The 25,706-nt window shown below is 43.8% G+C and overlaps 1 long non-coding RNA gene across 2 annotated transcripts in view; it reads right to left on the bottom strand.

The window, feature by feature from the left end:
* Nucleotides 1–25,706, bottom strand: part of LOC108501721 — a 53,321-nt gene that overhangs the window by 16,522 nt on the left and 11,093 nt on the right. The window contains exon 3 of one of the 2 annotated variants that reach the window (XR_001876269.1): nucleotides 5,142–5,241. The exons of the other annotated variant lie outside the window; for it this stretch is intronic. This is a non-coding gene — a long non-coding RNA (uncharacterized LOC108501721). Of the gene's footprint in view, nucleotides 1–5,141; nucleotides 5,242–25,706 lie in introns of those variants that run through there. 2 annotated transcript variants of the gene reach the window in all.

Genomic DNA, 25,706 nt, shown 5'->3' with positions numbered 1-25,706 from the left:
TGCTTGTGCCTGACTTTGGTTTTGGTCCAAGGAGGTGGCACTATATTAACTGTGATTGTTTAAGATTACCTGTAGGTAGAAGAGTAAACTTCTAAAACAGTGGTTCTACTCTTTTTCTCTGGCTATGCAATATGTTTGAAAATCAGCAGAAACTACTGAATTAGATGGGAACACTGTCTCTCAGGCTGTGTGCTCCTGAACATATCAAATTTAGTAATGTGTATTTAATAGGATGTCATTAAGATGATGTTGAGTTGGTTTTATCCTCATAAATCACACGTCTCATCGCATGACCTAACTGGATTGTTCCAATTCTGTTTCAATAATATTTCATAGGCTAGGGAAAGCTATCCCTGTATAGAACAGGCTGATTTTCATGCAGTCCATGCCTACAAGTTCAGCTTTGCCTGATATTTCTATGTCTCATCCAGTAGCTCCCAGATTCTGAGATGGCAAATGGGAGGTAACTATAATTGATTGTTATTTTTATTTCTGCTGACAATAAAAACCATCATGGTTTTGTTGTCTGTGGAGAGCCTGACCACCCTTCCTGGAACAAAGACCCTGAAGAAGTTAAAAACTAACTTTCAATCAGGAAAAATGGGGAAAAAAATACAGAGGGTGAACTAAAGGGTTGCTGCTGGTAAGGCAGGGGGCACATCCTCTTTCAAGACTTATACAGGGGTGATTGATAGTCAGTAGGTGCCCAGGAGACTAAAGAGGCAAAGGGCACTTTGAATGGTAGCTATGCCCAACAGAATCCTTCCTTCTGTCAGAGACCTTCATTCAAAAGGGCCCTTAAAGACCATCTTGTTCCAACCCCCTGCCATGGGCAGGGACACCTCCCACTATCCCAGGTTGCTCAGAGCCCCTTCCAACCTGGCCTTGGACACTTCCAGGGATGGGGCAGCCACAGCTTCTCTGGGCAACCTGTGCCAGGGCCTCTCCACCCTCACAGGGAAGAACTTCTTCCCAATATCCAATCTAAACCTCCTCTCTGTCAGTTTGAAACCATTCCCCCTTGTCCCTGTCACTACATGCCCTGGTAAATAATCCTGCTCCATGTTTCTTGTGGGCTCTCTTTAAGTACTGGAAGACAGTAAGTTGCATAGATATTGAAGGCTACAAAAGGACAGTGGGAGAGAACCAGACACCTAGTTTTACAGGCACAGCCTCAAGCCACTACTTTCCACAAGATGACATGATGGGTGGTGAATGCTAAAGAACTCCAGAGTTGTGACTCTGAAAGACTGAAGCTGACGCTCGCTGTTTGGTCCAGCAGGCCACGGCAAGCAGGCTCATACAGTCACCTTTTTCACTTGCCCCCTTCTCCTAGAAATCAGGGTTTCCTAATGGTCTGAGAAACATGTTACATGATGTTCCTGCCCTTTGTTCCTTACGGGAACTGTTTTTAATCTAGTGATTCTTACAGCTTTGGGAGTGCTTTTCCTCTGCCTTAAGGCACATTTCAAGAACTGCTTATGCGGTACAAGTTATTCCAGCAGATTATGACACGATAGAGGAATCACTGATAACAGAGTACAGTGCTGGGGGGAAGCAGTGGCTGGAAAAAGTCCAGGATCAGAACAGCAGACTCAGGAAGGAGAAGGCTGCAGACAGACCTGAGAGCAGAGTCAGAGGCAATCTGCGTGTGTGACAGCTCAACACGGACCACACAATAGGGTCAAAGAGAGCATGTCTGAGACACAGCAGAACTGTGCTTAAAACCACAGTGTCTCTCTCCCCTGTGCTGGCTTTCCTTCACTGCATCATCTCATAATCATGGTTACATTCAGAAGTTACCAGCGACATCTTTCCCCAGAAACATATCTATCTCTCTCATCTATTTCCACCAGTGCTCCCCCCAGATTCCAGCAAGACTGCTAAAGGGAGACAGAAAACCTCTGGAAATTATCATCCTCAGAAGTCTTGGGATGCAGCTCATCATGTAGGCAAGCACAGTCAACTCTTGTATTCACAGCAATCCATGGTTCACCTGGGGCTAAACCCCCTTTCAGTGTCTGCTGAGCTGACACTCACCTGTAGCTCAGGATCAGATTGAAGTGTGGGGGTGGTGACACATGCTTGGGAGCACTTCCAGTAACACACATACACACATCCAAAAGAAAATTCAGAGAGGACTTAACTGCCACCCACTGGGAGCCACCTGCAGCAGTGCAGTCACTGTGAATGCCACTTCTCTGCCATCATGGAGCATGTTCAAAGTACAGGGGTTGCCACAGGTCAGGAACAAGGCAAAGATAATCTGCTGGGTATTAGTGGAAGAATATGTGTAATAAGGGGTCAGCTAGTTCAGGAGAAGCCCCTTTGATGTTTCAGATCTGTCTGACATCTGAGAAGTCCTCTGCCTTATAGAGCTGGCAGCAGGAGCTACTGTTTTTCTCAGGCTCTTTTCCCCATGCCTGTGGCATGCAAAGCAAGGATATAATCAGCACTGCCAACCAGCCAGCCTTGAAAACCCTGCTTGCTGGGACAAGGGCACTCAAAGTCCTCACAGGATTAGTGCTAGGGAGACAGGTTTTAAACAGAAAAGGTCCAGAGTTCAATTTCATTCCTGTTCCCACACTGCCCAACCAGTACGTCCCTTTCCCTAGCTAGGGCTGGCATCCAAGAACACAGATTCAAAACAGCCCTGCTGCTAAGATACTACTGCTCTGCCTCCTTAGTTCTTCTTCCACCCAACAGCAACTACTATGTCCCCAGCCTTGCTAAAGGGGTTAAATGCCAGAGGGTTAAATGGTGGAGGCTGTATGTGGCTTCAAACTGACAGAGAGGAGGTTTAGATTGGATATTGGGAAGAAATTCTCCCCTGTGAGGGTGGGGAGGCCCTGGCACAGGTTGCCCAGAGAAGCTGTGGCTGCCCCATCCCTGGAAGTGTTGAAGGTCAGGTTGGAAGGGGCTTGGAGCAACCTGGGCTAGTGGAAGGTGTCCCTGCCCATGGCAGGGGGTTGGAACTGGATGATCTTTAATGTCCCTTCCAACTCAAACCAATCTATGAGTCTATAATGATTCTGTGTGGTTCATGACTGAGAGACAAAGGGTGTCAGCCAGCTCCGGGAGCTGTGTCCTTCACATGGGAGGTGGGGAGTGAAACCTTTACAGTCCTACTTTTTGGACCTGTAGCACAGTTTTACTGTTTTTAGCCAAGTCAAAGTCTTGCTTTGAGGGATCAGAGCTACAGATAAGCCAGCAGACTGAAACCTGTTCTGAATTTATTCAATGAGCATGTCTTCATATGCTTTGGGTATGATTGTACTTGTGTGTAAGGAGGGCACAAGGAGCATATACCTGACTGCAAAGTTAATCCCTCATTAGAAAAGCACTTGCTGGCTTCTCAGCTGGTGGGAGGGAGGGAGACAGATGAAGCCCTGACATTTTGTCTACACAGAACTAGAGACATGGACTTCCACAGAGAGGAAATGGTGCTGGATACTGCCAAGAAAGGGTTTTGCTGTGCTCAGGTTTCTCTGACTTAGATCTGCTTGGGGATACAGAGAGGAAGCTGCAGCTACAAATTGTCTCCTACCCACAGAGCTCATGGTAGCATTTTCCTCATGGATCCCAAGCTCCTCTGTCTCCTTTATTTTTGACAGAGGGCAAAAGAATATTCCCATTGACCTTGAAACTCAAATGCATTTTCACTTCAGCCAGCTGCATCAATCCCAAACCTTTTGCAAAGGAAATCCTTTTTGAGGAGCCCCACTTGTAGCAGGAATGCACTGCCTTGTTCCTCTGGGTGAAGCGCTCCAGTCCTGCCCTGGAGAGCTGCATCATGGCTCATCTCAGGTCATTTCATGCGCAGCACCAGCATCTGCAAAGTCATCTCGACTTGGCTGCAGTGTGCTGTGCTGAGCTGGAGCGCAGCTCCTGACTCCAGGGGCACTGCGCATTCCTGCTGGCACAGGGAATCTGGGCAGCCTCGCCACGACCTTACAAAGTCCTTACAGAGGAGCCAGCCCCTTGTTCTTCCCTCTGCTGTGAGCCAGCCTCCTGGAGAGGGGCACAGCACGTGGAACCTGCCACAGGATCCATTTTAAAGTCCCCCAGTTGCTCTGCTCCCTCTTCCTCCTCTTGTCTGGTGGAGGACAGGAGAAGCTCCTGGATCACCTGGTCATTCCCAGCTGCCACCATGTCCCTGGCTACTGCAGTTTAATTCTCAGGAGTGGACGTGGCCCAGCTCCAGAAGCCAAGACTCAAGTCTGATATCAAATCACTTCTCTCTCCCAATACTCAGGGCATGGGCCTGAGCAAACATCTCTAGGTTGCTCAGACTACTAGAGCAGTTCTTTACAGATGACTGTCTCTTGGTTCTTAAGAGACAACTTTAAGGGATTTTCCAGCCAGATCACTGGAATCCTGAAAATCCTGAAAAATGAGCTGCAGTGACATTTTCTATAAACAAAATAAAACAAAATTAAAGAGGAAGGAGGAGAAGAAAACACTGATCACATCTGGGTTCACCCACAATGTCAGTACTGCACTGGTAATTATGCCAAGCCTCTACATATTTTGAAAAACAAAAAGAGGATATGTCCTTTAATCCTACACCTCTTCTAACACAAACAAGGCTGAAAGGGATGTCTGTATAGCTGTGTGAAGCTATTTCACATACCTGTAACCCTCATATCTTGTTTCTATAATACTCTCATGCTTATGTAAGAAAAGGGGATGAAAACCTCTGGAGTGACAGCTGCAATGTAACAGATTACTTTTTCCCCTTATACCAACACAGAATCCCTATCTGCTAAACTGGGAAACAACACTTCCACTTGAGAAATGTTGCTCTTCCAGGTACCAGTCAAAAGTCAGAGCTGATTTCTTGGTCTGAGGAGGAGACAGAAGACTCCACATCAGCGAGTTGCACACTCCCCACCACTGGCAAAGGAACGAGGAGCTCAGGGGGTCCACAACAGCATTTGACAAAAGAGCTGGAGAAAGCCACCCCTGCTGTGAGTGCAGGCACCGTTCCTGCGGCAGGAAATGGAACACTAGGGCGGGCTTTCTAGGGGCACAGGGATTAGCTGGGACAGATAGAAACAACAGTAACAGAAAATGATATACAAGACTTTCATTGCAAATTTGATTCTCCTGTTAGTGATGCATGTCCTTTCGTTTGCGAGGCTGGTGCTGTCACCAAGGTCAACACAGGTGTGCTGTCAGCTGCAGGATATTGGCGGGAAGCTGAGCATATCTGAACATCCCCCGGGTTTCTCATGGCTTCTGCAAAGGCACACAGGGCTTCATTGGCTTGTCACAAGCCCCACTAAATAAATGTTATCCATTTAGGGTAGGGAAGACATCTCCATTTATCTGATCTGTCTGTGTCCATCCATCCCCAATTCCCAACCAAGAGAAGCTCTGTGTGCTAACACAGAGGGTTTGCTACAATTTCAGAAACAGTAAGAACATCACTCCACGGGTTCTCCTCTCCTAAGAACACCCCAGTAGCCAAGATTATTTGGCTTTCTTCCTTATAGTCCAGTTTTCACACTAAATGGCAGAGCTGGTCCGGCCAGAGCAGCACCCTGTCTCCATCAGTGCTGTGCCAAAAGCTGTGCAGGCAGCTGTGGAAGAAAGAGGTGCCAGAAGAGAATACTGGTAAAATACCACTTCTGAGATGAGCCAGTTCTCTGAAATGTAAGAATATTGCTATTGCATTGTCTGCCAGCACCACGGCACTGCAGAAATCCTCCTCTCTGTAGGCACTCTCCAGAATGGGTGGGCTTCACCATCTGTCTCCTGTGCACTGCAGAGAGCACAACAACTCACTCTGCACATGCTCTGGCACGCACCAGCTGATAGTAACGTCTCCAGCTCTGGCTCAGAGTGGGCAGATGCAAGCAAATAAGATTTATCAATTCATCACGGTGTTGCTTTTAGATTCGCGTTGGTTATAACTCCACTGAATTTCACAGAGCTAAGCTGGAGTAATACCCTACTGGATCTGCTGTTCCTTCCCCTACCCACACTCCCCACTCCAAGCACAGCTTTCACCCTGTGGACAGGTGGGTTTAGGAAGCAAACTCTTTTTAAGAATGAAGCACTGGCAGAGAAGAAAGCTTGATGAAAGTTTCTTTCTCAGTGAAGTCACATATGAAATGTACTGGGGAACCAGAGCATCAAAGACCAGTGATAACACTTAGCACCCAGTTAGTGATTTTTATTCCCAGAACTCATTTCATCTCATAGCAGAGGGCAGGGAAATGTCACCTGTAGTTATTGAGTGGACCAAGGACGGCAAACAACAGGATCCATGTTCCCTATCTCCTAGACAGGCTATTCCATTGCCTTATAGACACTTTCTGAAGTAATTTTTTTCTGAAAACCAACATTCAGCCAGGTAAAAGGAGACTGGCCACTAGGTCGTGTTCTCTCCATCAAACCCATCCCAATGTAATGTGAGTGGAGGATGTCAAAGATGTCAGATTTACAGATGCTGCCAACTCCTCTCTTAGCAACCCTGACAGTTGCCAGGAAACATGGACTCGCTGTTACTACGGTGACACCCAGCACCAAAGCCACACACCACACAACACCCACCTGCAAGAGAAGGGGAGAAATGCTCACCCTGACTCTCCCATCGTTTCAGAGCTGAGGAAGTTGGTGAGGAAGGTCTCCACTCAAGTCACAGAAATTCCAACAGTGTCAACCAGGACCAGTGTTCCTACCACATCTGGTGTAAAATTGGCTTTGAACACTAGATCAATAGGCTTGGTATTGCACTGCTTCCTGCCACTACCCAGAAGGTGTTTGCCCCAAGGCTGCCAGAGCTCAAAGAGCATTTAGACAACATTCTTAGTCATGTGGTGGGATTCCTGGTGTGTCCTGTGCAGGGCCAGGAGTTGGACTCAATGATCCTCGTCAGTACCTTCCAACTCAGGGGATTCTGTGGTTTTAGAACTGAAAGAACAAACACCCTGCATGAGCAGATGCAGACAGAGAGCCTGCTTCAGGATCATGCAGGGTATTGTCTGCCTACCCCGGCAGCTGTAGTTTTCCTCTGTGCCACCACATCAGCACAGAAAACAGGATTCCAGCCCCTTGCAAAGATGGAAAGGAGGTTTCCTGCAGCTCCTCTATGTTCACAACCCTCGACACTGCAAACCTGTGGCCTCATGTAGAACAGGTGCTGGATTCCAGCTCTGATTTTGCAAATGTACTAACTCTGTCTTTTCCTACCTCAGGAGAAACCAAGTGTCAGTCCAGATGGAGACTTTTGGAAGAATGAACTACCTGTGCCTGCTAATGGGAGCCTTGACACCAACACAGATTTCTGTCCCCTCTTAATAAAAGCTGAGTTTCCTTTCCTATATAGGAAAGGGAATATAAATAATAAGAAAAAAGCTCTTAGATGTTTATCTTGTGGCCTAAAACTGGTTGACTGCACCTCACACTCCAAAAACAAAGTAGGTGGAATTAAAGATGGATGGGAAGACAAACCCACTGACGTGTTTACTCTTCCCCATCACCAGCTTGTGTGGAGATAAGAGAAGATGAGCACCGTGTTCTGGCTAAATGGATGGTGCACAGTCCTCCCCTCCTGCAGAGGGAACAACATGAGATACTTTGCTGTCACTCCAGACGAAACAGCACAGTTCCTCATCACATCCCACCCACTGGGTGAGGTCAAAAGCTGCAAAAGACTTCAGACCTGCCACTTTGCCACACATCATAGCCAAGAGGATTATTTCAGCGAAGGCTGATCATCTTGTTCCAAAAGTACAGATTACTGCAACATGAGCCATGGGGAAAAAAAAAAAAAGGAGAAAACATGAAAACCAGCTGACAACAAATCAAACCAAAACGTTTTTCTCAGAATGGGTAATGATAGAAAAAAACATACTTTTCTTCTTTTTTTTTGACCAGTTCGAAAGCTGATTAGAAATGTTTCACTCAAAACTCTTAACCGAAAATACAGGCATAATATTTTCTGTAAAATCTAAGCATGAAGGAGCCATTTGATCACTTTTTCTTATCTCTTCTTGTTCCATGGACTTTAATTTCATCCATTCACTTCTTCACTAAGCACAGTGAGACATATTCAGCTAAAACTTCTACTTCCTGAAAGCCATCCAGTTTTGAAAACACCAAGAGGTGGTGATGCTTCCCTAGATCATTTCCTCTGGGGTATAACCACCGGATTCAAAACAGGCCCTAATTTTCTGTTCTCTTACACACAAAGGACAAGTCATTTACAGGGTATCTCCAAACATGCACCTATGGCCATCCAGTACATTATATAAAAATTGTTAGCACATTTCAGAGACAGCCATCTTTGGGGCCATTTATTATTTATCCAGCCTTGGAAGGGTATCAGCTCCCAGCTGCAGCTGAGATCACCAGAGACATTCCTATCTGATCAAAGAGCAATGGAAATCCTACCTGGGCTTTTTGACTGTGGGAATTATGCCAGTTGACCTCACTTGGTGCTTCCAACAACCCTATTTCTGTAACCACACAGCCATCCTCTGCCCTGGGGCAGTTGGCCAGAAAGCTGATGAATAGTCTGGAATTACAGTAAATTTGGATATGAGGTATGACTTGTGTTAGGAATTGGGAGTGTGTTCCTATGGCTGAAATAAGGAGCCTCGTATATAACGGTCAAACCATCAGGTTTGCAAAGAACAATATTCCAGATGGTTACCAGAGAAATCAAAGTCTTAGATTTTCAAGAGGAACTAGGAACAAAGGTCTAGCTTAAATTCAATGAGAATGAATTTTCTGCTTCTCCTTGGTAAGTCCCAACCTGACCAGACAAACCCAATATTTAGCTTGAAACTTCAAATACCACCCAGGGAGCAGTCGAACTGGCATTTATGTGATGACTTGAGCTTTCTCTGATATTTAAGGCAGACTCAGTAAGGAATAAATCTCTTAGTGAGAAAAATTCTTGAACAGATTCCCTGTGATTCACTGTGTTCCTTGCTCCATCTGTTTCCTTTAATATCCAATGTAGCTACACATTAACCTCACATTTTAAGAATGAATTATGAAGGCTGTAGCCAGCTTTATACTCTGCAGTGAAAAGGCTCCATAAGGCTAAGTTAAAACAAGTTAACACTTCTAAGTGGTGTCTTTCAGTGTAAACCTGTCAAACCCTCCCAGCAGTACAACCCTGGAACACTAACCTGTTTTAATATGCAATAAGCTGTGGAAACTGTTTGCTTCTGCTGTGTTGCCATTTCTTTATTTTTCTTTATTTTTCTTTATTTTCCCCAACCCTTATTTTCTATTTGTGAGCTAAAGCCAGCGTCTCTCAGACACTGGAAGGGTTTCTGTGAAAGCAGTGGTCACCCTTCCCTGGTTTGGGCTGGCCAGCGCAAGTTGGGCCTGACAAACTGTAGGGAAGAAGAGGGGTCACTGAGGTGTTTTGCAGCACAGCACAACTCTCAGGAGATGTTACATCAGGGGCAGAGACTTGCAGGAGGCATATTTTCAATGCTCTCCTCTGCTATGCGAGAGGGAACTGCTTCTAGCACAGCCCTGACCATTCAGACCACGCTGTCTCCTCCTGCTTCTTCACCTCACACAAACCTGAAAACTCCCTGCACTCCTAGCTTGCCTGGGAGGTAATTCTGTGACATTTAGGGATTTTGTACACCAAAAAAATCTTGTTGTTAAGTAGTTAAACCAATTCAGCAGTTCAATTCTTAATCTTCTGAGGAAATATCCTGTTCATGATACCCTATGGTTCTCTCCAACCCTGTAACACAGCACAATGGAAAATCATATAAGGATCTTTATTTTCAGGAAGATGGATTGGCAGTGAGAGAGGTAACAGATGGCCCACAAGAAAGATGGAGAGAGACTATTTACCAGGGCCCGTAGTCACAGGACAAGGGGGAATGGCTTCAAACTGACAGAGAGTAGGTTTAGATTGGATATTAGGAAGAAATTCTTCCCTGGGAGGGTGGGGAGGCCCTGGCAGGGATTGCCCAGAGAAGCTGTGGCTGCCCCATCCCTGGAAGTGTTGAAGGCCAGGTTGGAAGGGGCTTGGAGCAACCTGGGATAGTGGAAGATGTCCCTGCCCATGGCAGGGGGATTGAAACTAGATTATCTTTAATGTCCATTGTATGATTCCATGAGCCTGTGGTCAAATTGTGCTCACCCTTGCCTATGTCCAAATTACATTTGGAATAAATTGAATTTCACTAGGCAAAGCTCCAGTTGCCTATCAGTAAGCAAAACAAAACTTGTGCCATTGGGTCTTCCATACAAAAAAACCCCCTCTTTGTCACAGATATTTGTGATGCAGTTAATCACAGTGAAATTCATCTGTCTTAACTCCAGGCATTTGATATGGCCACCCAGGCCTCTAGAGTTAATGAACAGAACTAGCAACTTCTAGGATGCACCTCATAATGTCCATCACAATATGGACAGCTCCATTACACCAGACAACTTCTGCTCCTTTTTTCTGGATATCATGGGAGATAAGATATCTTGCTCAGAATTCTGTTTAAGTCTTTGCTACAGATATCTGCAGTTTAATGAAGTAAATCCTGCTCTGGTTGCCTCTGAGATTATAAAGGAGTAGCTTTGTATCTATGGAGTTATAACTAAATGTTTAATTTAACGTGGGCTGATATCCCTGACTCCTTGGAGATTTAGGAATTTAAGGTTCTAACCAGGGCATTTCATATATTCCCAGTCTAATGCCCATCTCCAGAAAAAATTCGAATTACCAGGATCCATGGCTTCATAATGATTTGTGTGGGAGAAAGTGTTTCTACGTACTCAGTTTAGATTAATGTCACTATTAGGCTGCTATTGCTTTATCCTAAATCTTGTCATACAATGCAATTATTATTGTTTTGGCAGCATCTTCCCTGAAACTTGAACCAGCAAAGTACCCAGCCTTGAGCAGAGCCTGATATCTGGCTGCCATCTCGTCACAGCTGCTGGATATTGATTATCAGCTCATTAGCCAATTGACATCCCCCCAGTTTCATTGTTTTGTTAAGGAGTTTATCATAAGATCTGTCAGACAATCCAAAAAGACTTCATTAGCATAGCACTAATAATTGAAGACTTCAGATGAGTAATAAAATACAAGACATAAATTTCTTATCACTCATTCTTCCTACTCCCCTCCTGGTGTGACAAAGCACAGTAGACGATGATGCCTCACAAATCTGTTTCCCTTCTTCACCTCAGAGACTGTATCTGGTTGTATCTAACTCTGATAAAGAAAACATTGCTAGAAATAGGGCTAGAAATTAGAATTGTTTGCTGGTACTCTGAAAGTCAATCCAAACCAGTCCTTCCGTAGTCTTGGAAGGTATCAATCAGAAAATCTAACATCCTTGCAGAACTATTGTGCAAGTACATCTCCTCTGTCTCCAGTGAGCTACTGACTCATCGCTAAGAGGATTTTCCTGATCAGGATGGCACCAATTGGCTTATAAATTGACTTTGTTCTCTCCTTAAAAAAAAAAAAAAAGGCATAGGATTTGAGATCTATCATCATTAGTTTTGAGATATTCAAAACACAACTGGACCAGCACTGACCACACTGGTCTGGCTTTGAAGTTAGACCTGCTTGAAATACAGGGTTGGCCAAGATGACCCCCACAAATTCCTTTTAAAGTAAATTTTACTGTGAGTCATTATGGCTGAGAGTCATTTCATAAGTTTACAAGTAGGCAAATGTGAAATTCTGCGTCTGCTGCAGACTAACTCCACAGATTGACAACAGACAGCTTTTAAAGGAAAGTGTCCTGGTGGAAAAAATTCCAGCAGTGCATCCTTGTAGTCATGAAGGTTAACTACATAGCAACCAAGGAAGTAGAAAGCAGGTCAAGGAACTGCCTCTCTCCCTCTGTTCACCACATCAGAACTACTGTGTTCTTTTTAGGGGTTCCCTGGTGATAAAATAGCTGACACTGTGAATGCCTACGGGCAGCTGGTAATTGGTTGCACGTGTGTTGTGAGTGGGCCGGTGAACACCAGAAATTGAGTAAACTCAAGCACAACTCTGATGCTTGCTGGCTCAAATCAGTAAGGGATGATCATAAGGGATGTGCCCTGGCAGCCAGGAGGGCCAACCCTGTCCTGGGGGGTATCAGGCCCAGCATCACTGGCCGGGCCAGGGAGGGGATTGTCCTGCTCTACTCTGACCTGGGGCAGCCTCACCTGCAAAATTGGGGCAGTTTTGGGTGACACAATATAAAACATAAAGCTCTTAGAGAGCATCCAAAAGAGAATACAAAGATGGTGAAGGGCCTTGAGGGGAAGGCGTGTGAGGAGTGGCTTAGGGCACTTGGTGTGTTCAGCTGGAGAAGAGAAGGCTGAGCGGAGACCTCACAGCATCTGTAGCTTCTTTAGGAGGGGAAGAGAAGGGGCAGGCACTGATCTCTGCTCTGTGGTGACCAGTGACAGGACCCAAGGGAATGGCTGGAGCTGTGTCAGGGAAGGTTTAGGTTGGATCTCAGGAAAAGATTCTTTCCCCAGAGGGTGGTTGGGCACTGAACAGGCTCCTCAGGGCAGTGGGCACAGCACCAAGGCTGCCAGAGCTCAAGGAGCATTTGGACAATGCTCTCAAGCCCATGGTAGTGTTCTTGGGGTGCCCTGTACAGGGCCAGGAGTTGGATTTCATTGATCCTGTGGGTCCCTCTCCACTCAGGATATTCAATGATTCTATAACTTTAGATAGCACATGAGCTAAACAAAAGTGGCGTGATCCCGAATTATCCCATTAATAAAGAGACATGAGACAGAACCTCCAATTAGGAGGCCATTCATGTGTTGTTGTACTGTACATACACTACTTGGATTGGAAAACCCAGGGGCCTAACGTCCAGAAAGAAGATGTGCCACTAAAAATAAGGTTTTTCCAAAAAGAAACAAGGATCTCGGAAAGAACAAGATGAAGGCCTTGATTGGACAAAAATTCCTACAAGTGGAGGAAAATTCCAGAGATGCAGATTGCTGAGTGGAGACTAATACTGGTTGATGTTCAGGACCTTGACCAGCAGCCTCTGAGACTGACAGGTGCAAGGAGCTGCACAGCAGGAATCGACCTTACCGGATCAGCAGTGATGTCCGGCTGGGAATCAGAGGTGAGACCTAAGGGTTGTAGCATTGGCTGCAGGGAACAAGGGAGTGACTGAGGGTGTGAAACAATCAAGAAGAGCAAGAGCTCTAATGTCACTGGTTATTAAATAAAACCCAGCTGAGGGAGCTTGGTTTGCAGAAGAGAAGGACTGACGGATCTGCAGGACTGACGGATCTGCAGGGAGGGGGCAGAGGATGGACCAGGCTCTGCTCGGGGAGGCCCAGCAATGGTACAAGAGGCCACGGGCAGGAACTGATGCCCAGGAAGTTCCACCTGGACATGAGGAAGAACTTTGCTGTGCAGTGACCGAGCACTGAACAGATTGCCCAGAGAGAGTGTGGAGTCTCCCTCACTGGGGATATTCCAGAGCTGTCTGGACACAATCCTGTGCCATGTGCTCTGGGATGACCCTGCTGGAGCAGGGAGGTGGCAGTAGATGACCCACTGTGGTGCCTTCCAACCTTACCCATTCTGGGATTATGTGGTTGCTGCTTGTCACTGACTGTTGGCAGATGAGAGCTTAGAGGGAGACAGACTCTCCTCAGAAGTGCCCAGCAACAGTCACCAATGTCGAAAAGCCAAATTTTACTTAAATATAAAGAAAAAAATCTTCCTCTAAGGATGGTTCAGCACTGAATCAGGTTGCCCAGAGAGCGATGGATGAAGTATTCAAAGTTCAGCTGGACAAGGCCCTTAGCAACCCAGTCTAGCTCTGAGCTGGATCTCTGAAACTTACCCTACTTTGACAGGTGGTTGCACCAGGTGGCCTCTGAAGGTGCCTTCCAACCCAAGTTACTCTGTGATTCCATAGTACCCTAAATGTACAACTGTCACATATAATATTACAAAAACCGTAAAAAATCAATAACAAAATGAGACACAAACCCTGTGAGACCCGACATGTTATCAACAAGCTTAAAACAGAAACTACACTGTACAGGAATGTCCATTCTCTAGGTCAGTACAACACCCTGGAGCAAAGCCTGAGTGTCAGACCTCAGTTCACACAAGATACTTCTCCCCATCTTCTCCCCAGTCCCACCTCAGCAGGGCACGCTTGTCATGTGTACTACCCAGGGCTGATGTACACTTGGCATGTTTGCAACCTCCTTATCCCTGAGAGGGGATGGTCAAATTAAGTTTGAACCCTTCAGGGTTGGGGATGACCGTCTTCCAGATCTACAAAACACAAATTTTACTTGTTTAAGTCAATATTGAATGAAAAAAACACTTTGTTTTAGCTTTGTGAAACAACCTCAGCCAGATGTGATTCAGTTTAGTTTGTAAATCAACAAACTTGAATCTGCCCACTCAGAGCACAAACTTTTGAAATCTTCTTTCTAGGATTTCCCTTTTATTTCTTTTGGCAAAACAGAATAAAATGAGCCAAGCACTTTGGAGCAGCCTTGAGCTAGAAGGGTTGAAATAATTTCCAGGACTCTCAGGGCACAAATGAAGTACCAGCAAGCTCTTTTTCTCTAAAGAAAGACAAAATCAGATTACAAGCTTCCCTACACAGTGAAGGACAAAGGCATGAAGAGTTTGGATGCAGCACACAAAGGGAAAAAAAAAAAAAAAAGACCAAAACAGCAAAAACCAAAAACCCCTTCTATTGTACATCATTGACAATATTTTAATGCTAACAGAGATGTGCCTGCTCATGCCAAGGGTGAATCCAGCCCTAAATTTACTTCAATGGATAGTCCTTTCTATCACTAATTGTTATGTGGGTAAATATGGATCAAGTTGTTCTCCCAAATAGGTTTAATCTGGTAGCAGTTGTTCAGTCTACAGGTACTATCAGAGGCTCTTAAATGTCTCCTTTCCAAAACACGAGAATTTAATTTCAGAAAATGAGGTTTTCAGAAATACAGACAAGTGCAGATTTGATTCTTTCCCTTGGATTAAAACTCTTTTTTTTTTTAATGGCTACATCCAAATGTGCTGGAGGTCATAGGTATTTCCATATTTAAGAACCCCATCTATAAACATCAAATAATTTAAGCAAGATTCAGCATATAAATACACCCCTCACTAGCAAAAAGGGAGGGTTTCAAAAGCAGGGCAGTTCTTTGCCCAACTCCTCTTGAAAGTGAAACACGTTTCTCAGATGAATTGTTGCTTCTTTGGAAAACTTCTGATTAAACAGTAATAGAGAAAAAAAAAAAGAATTATTCAAATTTCTGATAACTTTATGTCAATAGATAAATCCTAGAGTCCCCAGAGCACTGCTGGCATAAATTCCCATGATGACTTTGGTCTCAGGAGAACTGTACTCCCCTGCTTAAACTCTGCTTAATTAATTAACCAGGTTGTGTATCAGCAGCACAGATCAAATTACTCCTTGTGGTGCTAAACCTGATGCCCGGACAAGGCTGAGATAAGAACAAGCAAACCTTTTCATACAATCACAGAATCATTTAGGCTGGAAAAGACCTCCAAGATCATCGAGTCCAACCTGTGACTGATCACCACCTTGTCAACTAAACCATGGCAATGAGTGCCACATCCTGTCTTTCCTTAAACACCTCCAGAGATGGGGACTCCACCACCTCCCTGAAACACCTCCAGAGATGAGGACTCCACCACCTCCCTGGGCAGCACATTCCAATTCTTAACCACCCTTTCAGCCAAGAAATTCTTCCTGAAATAATTTCTTTCTTCCAGAAAGAATTTCTTTCCCAAGAAAGAACTTCTTTCCCCAGAAAGAACTTCTTTCCCCAGAAAGAACATAGAAAGGAACTGTATCCTTTCTTCAGGAACTAACACCTGTAATTAATGAGCCCAAAATCCTCTCTAGATAAAAGCACATTTTGAATGTCATCATGCTTTCAACTCAATATCAAGAAGGTGAACATCCTCCAAACAGGAAAGGTTTTCCAGAAATGACTTAGCATTGTCAGTGTGTACATCATTCAATTCCAATTCAGTCCTGGTCGTATCAGTCACTCAGAATCAGTGACTACAGACATGGAAAGTCATGTATGCAGTAATCCCACGCTTTCTCATCATATGAGCCTATTACAAAAAGACTAATTACATGCTTTTGAAAGGGCCTGCTGTTGGAAAGACTCACTGATGTCTTCTGCTCTGCTTCTTAAGGGCTGCCTGTAAGAGATTTTTTTTCCCCACGGTAAATGCAATTGCCTGATTGAGTTGACTAGCTCATGCTTGTGCAGTAAATAACATAGGACTGAACTGGTAAAACATTTACTTTTTTTAATCATTTATAGGAAAATGAACAAGAAATAAACTGTCTTTGTAGACAACCTTACTCCTACTAAAACAAGTGGCACCTTGGTTTATTATTTCTGTTTGAATCCCATCCAGTGAAGACCAAAATGCTTTACAGGCAAGTGTCAGCTCAGGATATAGGGTTTGAACCAAGGTCAACGTACTTTGAGATCCTCAAAGGCACCCAGCTCTCAATCAATTAGCTCCAAGCAATCTTTTAGCAATCATCACAGGCTTGAAGCACCTGAGAGACTTTGGAGTCTTCATATAGAATTTGGACAGTTTGAAATCCAAACCATTTCATCTTTAACTAGATTTTAGCCTCTTACACGCTTAAAGTACTTTCGAAGACCAATCTTACTGATGGAACTGACACCTTTAAATTGTGCCCTTCCAATACCTGAAGGGAGCCCACAAGAAAGATGGAGAGAAACTATTTACAAGGGCCTGAGTGACAGGACAAGGAGGAATGGCTTCAAACTGAGAGTAGGTTTAGATAAGATTTTCATAAGTCAAAGTCCTGGTTTCTTGACTCCTGTATGTGTTCATCCTGCAAACAGGATGGTCATGCACATGACATTTATCTCCCTTTATTTCTTCCCATCTAGCTGGCCTGTCATTCAAGGGTGTGATTAGTTTATCAAGAGAACAAAGGGCAGTCCAATCTGTCTGAAGAGAGGTGATGGAAAATGTAATCTTTGCTGACATGAGCAGCAGGACAAGGGTCACATATTGGTAGAAGTGATGAAAGCTCCTGCAGGTCTATTCAGTCGGCTGTTGCTATGAGAGTGAAGAGATTTGCTGGACCAGAAGCAGGGAGAGGACACAAACGCTGTTTTGTTCCATATCACTTACAGATTCTGGTCACTTGTGTAAGCTAATACTGTCCCAACTTCTTTTAGGCTCATTACAGCCCTTCTTCTGTTACAGCTTGGCAGAGCAGTTCTGCCTCTCTTTCAACATGGAGAACACACTGCTTTCTGCCCCTGACAGGCTTGTGGTTGTAAAGGACAGATTTTAATCTTTGAACCTGCACTGGTCGTACCACCAGCTCCACGTAGGTAACTCAGGTTTCCTGTCTCTGTGGAAGAGAAAACCAACCATCCTTCACACAGGTACAAGCCTCTACTCTCAGGAGTGCTCACCCTTTCCAGGCCAGCACAGTCTGAGTCTCCTTTTGTGCTGCTGAGAAAGTATTTTGGCACCACTGTCTCCACAGGGTCTGTGCTGGGTCACCTCCAGCCATGTCCTACAGTGTTGGGTAATGGGTAGATTGGGAAGGGAAGAAGGACTTAATTCTTTCTATCCAGATGAAATAAAAATATTGTAAACGTATAAAAGAGTCGAGCTCCTGATACTGGGCCTCTGCCTCATTAAGGTTATCCAGTTAAGGACCCTTTCACTTCAAAGGGAATATTAAATAAAGGAGGAATAATAAAACAAGGATGTGCAGAGGCACCAGCCAGGTGCACAGGATAGAAAGGCAGCAGGAAGGACCAGAAGTCCTTAGCCACTAATTGATGGTCCATCAAAGAATTCAGGCACAGCTTCGGAGAGGGACAGTCAGGAATTTGTAACTGCTAAGAAGGAGGAAACAAGAGGAACAGGACTACTCAGGGTGTTTGAAGTGGGCCTGTGGGACTGAATTTAAGGAATATTTAGTGGATCAAGGCAAAGCAAAGGTAGAGAAAAAATGGACAGGAAAGGGTATAAAGAGGGGCCAGTCACATGTAAACCCTCACTGGTCAGTGTATTTGTCTGATCAAGCCTACACTCAACCACTACAGTCTGTCCTATATTCTTATTAAAGCCTTTTTAACTGTCTTTCTGTGTAATGTCACACAGTCTGTCCCATGTGTGTGTAAGTTGTAAGGACGAGGTGCCAGCTACTGGGGACACTGGGACAAGTCTTTCCATGATTTATCATCCCCACTGCACTCAACGCTCTGAGGGGTCAAGGAAAATAAAACCTTGGAGGAAGAACAGCAAGCTTGTCATTGTGAACTACGTAAAAGCTACTCCAGGTAAATACATTCCTGATTTCACACACCCCTGCTTTGATCCAGAGTCCTTAAAATAAAATAAATCTGTGAATAATATATATAACTAATTGGTGTTTACTTTCTTTTTTATATGCATATACTTAACAATACCACATCAAGAAGCAAAATGAGCCACATTTCTACATGTAATGTATTCAAAAGGTAAGTAGGGTGAAATATTTGTTTGTTCTCTAACCTCAAACTGATTTTTTTCCCCAGATAAAATCTCAAATATTCCGTTTTGGCAAATTGCCCCTCAAAAATTTTATTTTCCCTCACATGACATTTTCTGAGGCACCTCTCAACAAGTTTAGATGCTTAAATACAAAATGTTTCAAGTTGTAAGGACCATATTTAAGGATAAAATAGGTGACCTTTTGGTTTAAACCCTAGGCAGTAAGTAGGTGATGTTTTCTATAAGAACTCTCCAATCAGATGGATTGTACATATATTTTTATAGAGATATAAGTATATACACAGTGTTAAAGAATTAAAAAAAATAGAAAAAAATCAAAAAACCCTGATGATAATATAAATTCAAGGTAATTTCACATTCTAAATTTTTTCTGAGTCCTTTTTCCCAGGCAAAGGACCTCTCCTGAGCAGTACTATGGCACCAGTGGGAAAGGCAACAAGTTTCTCCTGTGAACACATTCCAGCAGAAGTGGTTTAGCTGCAGACACACAGATGGAAGCCATCTATTCCCAAGGCTCTATTGAGAGATTCCTGATTTGAATACCTTTTAGCTAAGAAAGAGAAAAAATATACATGCACAGATATGGCTTTATCCAATACCGTAAAGTCTTGATTTTGTATGGGAAGCAGATGAGGAAGCAATACCCACAAAGGGTTTAAACACAGAGGCTTTAACAGATTCCCCAGTTCTCTTTGGTGTTCTGCAATTCTGGCCAGATAAACAGGTGCAAAAGTTCCTGAAAACCAGGGTCAGTAAGATGATCCAAGATCGTACTTTAGTATTTGTCGGTACATCCAGAAGCATCTGGATACTAAAAGCACCAAGACAGCAGGGAAGGGACTTCTGGAAGGATCTGGTGCAATCATCTTCTCCAAATAGGGCCAGCTCAAAAGCTGGATTAGATTGCTCTGCCTGTCCAGTTGGGTTTTGAATGCCTGCAAGGATGTATATTCTATCACCTTGGGGGACCTCTTACACTACTCTGAAGACAAAAATACTCATCACAGGGAACAGTCATGCTGATGGATTACTTATATTTCATCCATGTGTTCAGCCTGGATTTTCTCATTCCCATTTAAGTCTACCCCAGCCTTGTTTTGGTGTTGGTTTTTTTCATGAAACAAAATAAGGCCAACCCTTTTGCTTATCTAGAAGTATTTTGCCATGAATTTCTGCTCAGAGATTCCATGGAGATAAGAAAACTCCACAGGCAATCACATAACAATGTCACCATCAATCAGCAAACATATTAGAAGACAGAACCTCTTCCAATATGTCAATACAATAAACAGTGATCAAATTCCACTTAATGCAGGCCACGAAGACTTGCTTGTGCTTCCTCATGATTTTTACATGACAACTGCTTAAATTTACAGGAACTGTCCCACCCTATTCCCAAAGGAAGGAGTCAAAGAACTGTAGACATTCAACTAAATAATCAGGAAAGACAATTCCCTCTCTTCCCAGGGACAAGCGCACAGTCATATAACCTACAAACCAGACAAATGTCGTTTCTAGGTTGCTTGAATTTTAAGAGTATGGACTCAAATCCAGCAGCAAGCAGGCTCAGGCAATGAGTGCTGCTTTGTGATGGAACAATGCCTGTGCTTTGCTGCAACCAAAGCTCGATCAAGATCCCTCAGATTCATTTCAGACATGGCTGTTTAGGAGAAAAAGAAGTTGCTTGTAAGTAAAAAAGCGTATTCCAGAAGCAGCTGCACACCCAACGCTCCCTGCAAGCACAGGAGTGCCACTGCAAGAGTCACTCCACCACAACTCCCGGAGTTACACTGCCCTGCAAAGTGAGTGACATTCCCTTCAGGATCCTCTTTTGTTCTGTCCCTTAGAAATCCACCATCCCCTGAATCCTGGGAAGGGAGAAAGTTGAGCTTCATGATGAAACAGTATCTCATTTTGGCCTCAATTACAACCCTTTAAATACAAAGCTTATATAATATGAAGGCAGGTTTTCCACAGAGAACATGGCTGTGATGAAACAAAAATTATATTACCTGCAATTGTGGTCCAATTTCTTTTCAGGAATTTTTACCAATGGCCAGGGTATCCTATTGGAATCTCACCTATATAGGTGCCACTAACCTTTTCCCAGCCTATGGGTTTTTTTTTTTTACTTTACCATTATATTCCACAATTCCACTGCCAGTTTCCTCCAGTGAAATGAGGAAGTTTCTCCACCATGCCATCAGCATTCCCTAGTCTAGGGAGCCTAAGAATTGCACTAGTAGCATATTTCTTGCATTAAAAAAAAATGAGAGACCAGAAGGCTAAATTCCCTAGAACTATTTCCACAGACTCAGCACAACATTTTTTTATTTCAGAAGTAAATACTCTAAAATCCAATTTCATCTTCTCCCAAGATTTCTATGCAATATTAACATGCATAACAGATTTTCCTAGTATTGCTTCCACTCCTTATCTTTTCTTCCACTGCACTTTTTCTTTATATAGTTATTATTTAGAGTGGAGAGGCTTCTTCCATATAGAGCCCAAAAAATAATGTTTTGATTCTCAAAGGCCTTCTGGTAAAATGGTAAAACAGACAATAGAGACAAAATTTCTCTGTGGAGCTTCTCAATACAGTATTACCCACTCACCCCAAGAATTTACAGCATAACTCTCTTTTTCCTAATGCTGGTATTCAGGAGACAATACAGGAATGACAGAATTCAAAACAAAAAGACAGATGATGCAGACATTTGTCACACATTTTTTCTAGAGGATCGTTACACATTCTCATCCTACTTTTCTTCATCCCAATATAACTCATTCGATTTGAAATGCTTTCATTCTGCTGGGAACCTGTAGCATGAATTCTTGACTCTTTTTAGAACAAACCATGCAAAATAGGGGTTTCTATTCCACAAGACCTCAAAACCCATCTCCACTGCCTGCAATCTGTAGTAAAACTTAATCTCTTCACTCCACTCTCTCTTCCAGCTGGATACTAGCAGCATTCCCATCCTGTGTTACTGCAGCATTTTTCCTGGGATCTCTCAAAAATTCCCACCCCACCACCACACAGGTACCTCAGCAGTACTTCCACATCCACATTCCTCAAGTGTTTTCATTGTATTTCACAGCATCTCCGAGTCTCACCAGCACTCCCCAGCATTCCCTCAGCCCACTTTCTCTGGAGACAACACAACACTCACTAGCAGAGCCTGAGCTCCTTCATCTCATTGCCAGAGAATGGGGAAAAGAGGACAGAGAGTCTGTGTAAGAACTAAAAGGGAACTGAGCACTAAAAAACCCAATGCTCCCATTTCCACAACTGACTGATGCTCTAAACATAACTTTTGTTGGGACAATATATTTAAAATGTATTAAGTATGTAAAAGAGCTCGATCTTACTTTCCATCAAGGGGCAAGAGACCCCATCCAACAAGGCTATACTGAACTTTCTAGACTAAACAATTTCCTCTCAGTTCCTTCTCCAAGAGATGATGTCACTGCTATTGGACAGGTTGATCACAAGCAAAGGCTGGAGGCCAAGGGTTGCTCATCCTTTGATTTTGTCAACTGGCTCAGGTCTTGCAGGTGCCACAGGGGGTGGATAGGCTAGTCCAAGTCACCTTAACTCACCTTCACTCACCCACCCCCCTCCCAAAATCCTGAGCATTACGAAGAATTGAAAACAAAATCAAGTCGCAAAATCACAGAATGGGTCAGGTTGGAAGGGACCACAGTGGGGCACCTGATCCCACGTCCCTTCTCCAGTGGGTCATCCCAGAGCACATGGCACAGGATTGTGTCCAGATGGCTCTGGAATATCCCCTGGGATGGAGACTCCACACCCTCTCTGGGCAATCTGTTCAGTGCTCGGTCACTGCACAGCAAAGAAGTTCTTCCTCATGTCCAGATGGAACTTCCTGGGCATCAGTTCCTGCCCGTGGCCTCTTGTGCCATTGCTGGGCACCCCCGAGCAGAGCCTGGTCCATCCTCTGTCCCCTCCCTGCAGACACGGACACACATGGATGAGGTCCCCTCTCAGTGTCTCCTCTGGAGGCTGAACAGCCCCAGCTCCCTCAGCCTTTCCTCCTCCTCAGGGAGATGTTCCAGTCCCTGAATCATCTCTGCAGCCTCTGCTGGACCCACTCCAGGATCTCCATGTCCCTCCTGTCCTGAGGAGCCCAGGACTGGACACAGCAGGACCTTTGCTCTTCAAGTGAGGATGCTAAAATTCATGATTTTAGATCAGTGAACATGGGAACCACTATAACTCACCCAACCTGTTCACTGTTGCTGCTTCTGCTTGTACTGTTGGTTACACTGTCCTCTCAGGGCCAAAACCAGTTGCTGTGTGTTCAGTTGTTTAACAAGTCAAAAGGGTGGTCAGTGAAGAATCAAACTGTCTCCATCAACGTTCAAAGCCATTTCCAACAGTACTGCTTGCTTCCTTCTAGTTTCTCTCGGAGGAAGTTCATATCATTTGTAGCCCAGCATATACTGATTTTTTTTTGTTGCCATAAGCCGTTGTAAATCTAAACCTAAATTTCCCAGTACTCTTCTGACACATACTTATCTTGAGAGCATTCATTTATTTTTTTTTTTTTAAATTCAGGAGAACTCTAAAACATGATAGGAAAACCCTGATAGTTACTAGATACATTTTGTTCACAGCAGTACTGTTGGATGGACTATAGTTGTGCTCCTGTGTATCTCCACTTCTACTTTTCGTAGTGCTTTTGGATTTTCTTGTTTAAGAAAGATTCCACTGCTTCATGTTGGAAAGGTAGAAGTCCACAACCTCCAAAGGATACAAGAAGTATAGCAGGACTTCCCAAAGTTCAGTGTCCAAGTGCTGAGGGACTCAAAAATGTGGAGGAAGGGACTCAAAAATGTGTAGAGTACCTACACACTTTTAAAGTCTCAGAAAGAACACAGTACATTTTCCCTATTACTGGCAAGCACTTATTCATGGTATTTAGAGCATAAACAGAATCCAAAGAGTAGCCAATAAGCTGTTTTTGAACCACTGCTAAAATCAGTTATATTTGTGGTGTAAAACAGACCAGAAGAAGGCCAGGAACTAGTCTATAGGCAAAATTAACTTATTAGGATGCCTACATTAAACCCTGCTAGAGTATCTATGTGCAGAGACCTGGCATTTAAGTAGTCAGGACTACTGTGATTTTTAGGCTCAGGATGCAAGAGGGGCACCATAGGGTTCAAGACACTGAGAATTATATAGAGTCCTCTCTCTTACCAGCTTCCAGCCCCTGCTCTCACTTCAGAGGGAAGCTTTGAGCAAACAAAGATCATAGGCAAAAGGCTGGTGAAACCCCAGATGGAAAAAGGTCAGTGCAATTAGACACAATCCTGCTTTGTAACTCATGATGTTTTCCCTAAGTAAATTATTGCTAATTTGATATAGTAGGAAACACAGCTGATGCTTTTTTTTTTTAAAAAAAAAGGCAAAAAAAAACCTCTGCTAATAAAAGTACAGGGCTACAGACCACAAAAAGACTAAGCCATGTTTAAGAAGCAGCAATATTAGTGGATTATTTGAGTAGCTGAATTTGCCCCATGACCATAGCTTTCTTGAAAGGTGCACAAGCCAACTAGGGAAGGTGAATGGATTGAGAGAAAAAACTGTAGGGAAGGAAATCTGTATTTAAAGAATAAGATAAATTAGTGTTGTGACTGTTAATAGTATATTTTCTTAAGGCTACCCATCGAAAAATTATGCAGAAATAGAATTTGTGTCACCAGCACATACAAATATCACAGAATCACAAGATGGGTCAGGTTGAAAGGGACCCCAATGGGTAATCTGGTCCCACCTCCCTGCTCAAGCAGGATCAAAAAATATAGCCTAGATGGCAAGAACAAGGGAAGCTTGAGCAAAGACCAAATCTCATACAGCGTTTCAAACTTTTCTAAATGTTGCTTTTAAGACTGTGAACTTTTGGGCATGAACCTCATAGCTCTAAAATAAAGAAATGCACACACACACAGTTCCAGCTGTGGAATCAGCAAACCCAGCATATCACTTAACTGGAGCCTGTAGAAGATCATTTTTGAAGAGGCAGCTTGTGCCCCCTCACTATAGACCAAATGTTCCACTCTTCCCTCATCCAAATTTGAGATACAGATGAATTCATCTTCCTTACTCCCTGTCGCGTAGAACAGGTTGTTCACTAAGTGGAAAAGCCCTCTGGAGTCTTTATTAAGGGAAAATAAGAGACAGAAGCTCGCAATTAATAACAGTCAACTCCTGGAGTGACAATGACTGTGGCTTGTCCTCTAAGTTACTGCTTTCCCAACCCCCACAGAGATCTAAAAATCATGCTTTTTTTGTTTGCATGCTTTCCATCTGCTGCAAAGATGGAAAGAAGGAATATTCCACATGCATTTCTTCCACCATGAATGAGACATGAGAGAAGCTGATATTCATATATTAGCTGTGCAGCAGCATCTGAAGACTTCCCTTTGGATCAATATCTGCTAGGAAAGGCTCTCTGTCAGCTTCAATACCATGCTGTTTATATCTTTAAGCCCTGATCCTTGAAAAGCAAGTGTAAATGTCTATAAAGAGCACTCTTGGACTTAAAAGATAAGCATTAGGATTTTTAAGCACTTATCCTAAGACATCAGAAAGATGCAGAGGTGGGGACACATCACAGTTAAAGACCAAGACTCTCTTTCTCAGACAAAACAGCACAACTTCCAACCAACCATCAGTACCTCACCTTCTCAGCCTTCCACACTTGTTTGCTACCTCTGTGCATCAGTGGGGGACAGGAGCATTTCCTACTGTCCAAAAACCCCATTTTATTTATTCTAGAAGACATTTGTTGATTTATTCCCTCCTTTTCCCCAGGATAGAGAGGGAAAAAACCAAGCCACCCAACCAGCTCCACAGCAGTTTCTGATATACCTTGAACAGCGTGAGGTGGGAGGACAAATGTTTATTTTCACAAATGCCATAAGAAGGAAAACCCTGAACAGTCCTCCAGGAAAAAAAGCTCCCACTGAAGCAAGTATGTGGGAAGTACTTCAGCCAGAGATTGGGAATCTGCTGAGACCCCCCAGCCTGGGGGCCCAGCAGAGCAAGGACATGGAGCTGTTGGAGCAAGTCCAGAGGAGGCACCAAGATGATCAGAGGGATGGAGCAGCTCTGCTGTGAGGAAAG

This window comes from Lepidothrix coronata, unplaced genomic scaffold, assembly GCF_001604755.1.
Source record: "Lepidothrix coronata isolate B3197 unplaced genomic scaffold, Lepidothrix_coronata-1.0 Scaffold107, whole genome shotgun sequence".
NCBI classification, from domain to species: domain Eukaryota; kingdom Metazoa; phylum Chordata; class Aves; order Passeriformes; family Pipridae; genus Lepidothrix; species Lepidothrix coronata.
Note: the sequence above shows the minus strand (reverse complement) of the source record. Positions and strands in the feature narration are given on the sequence as shown.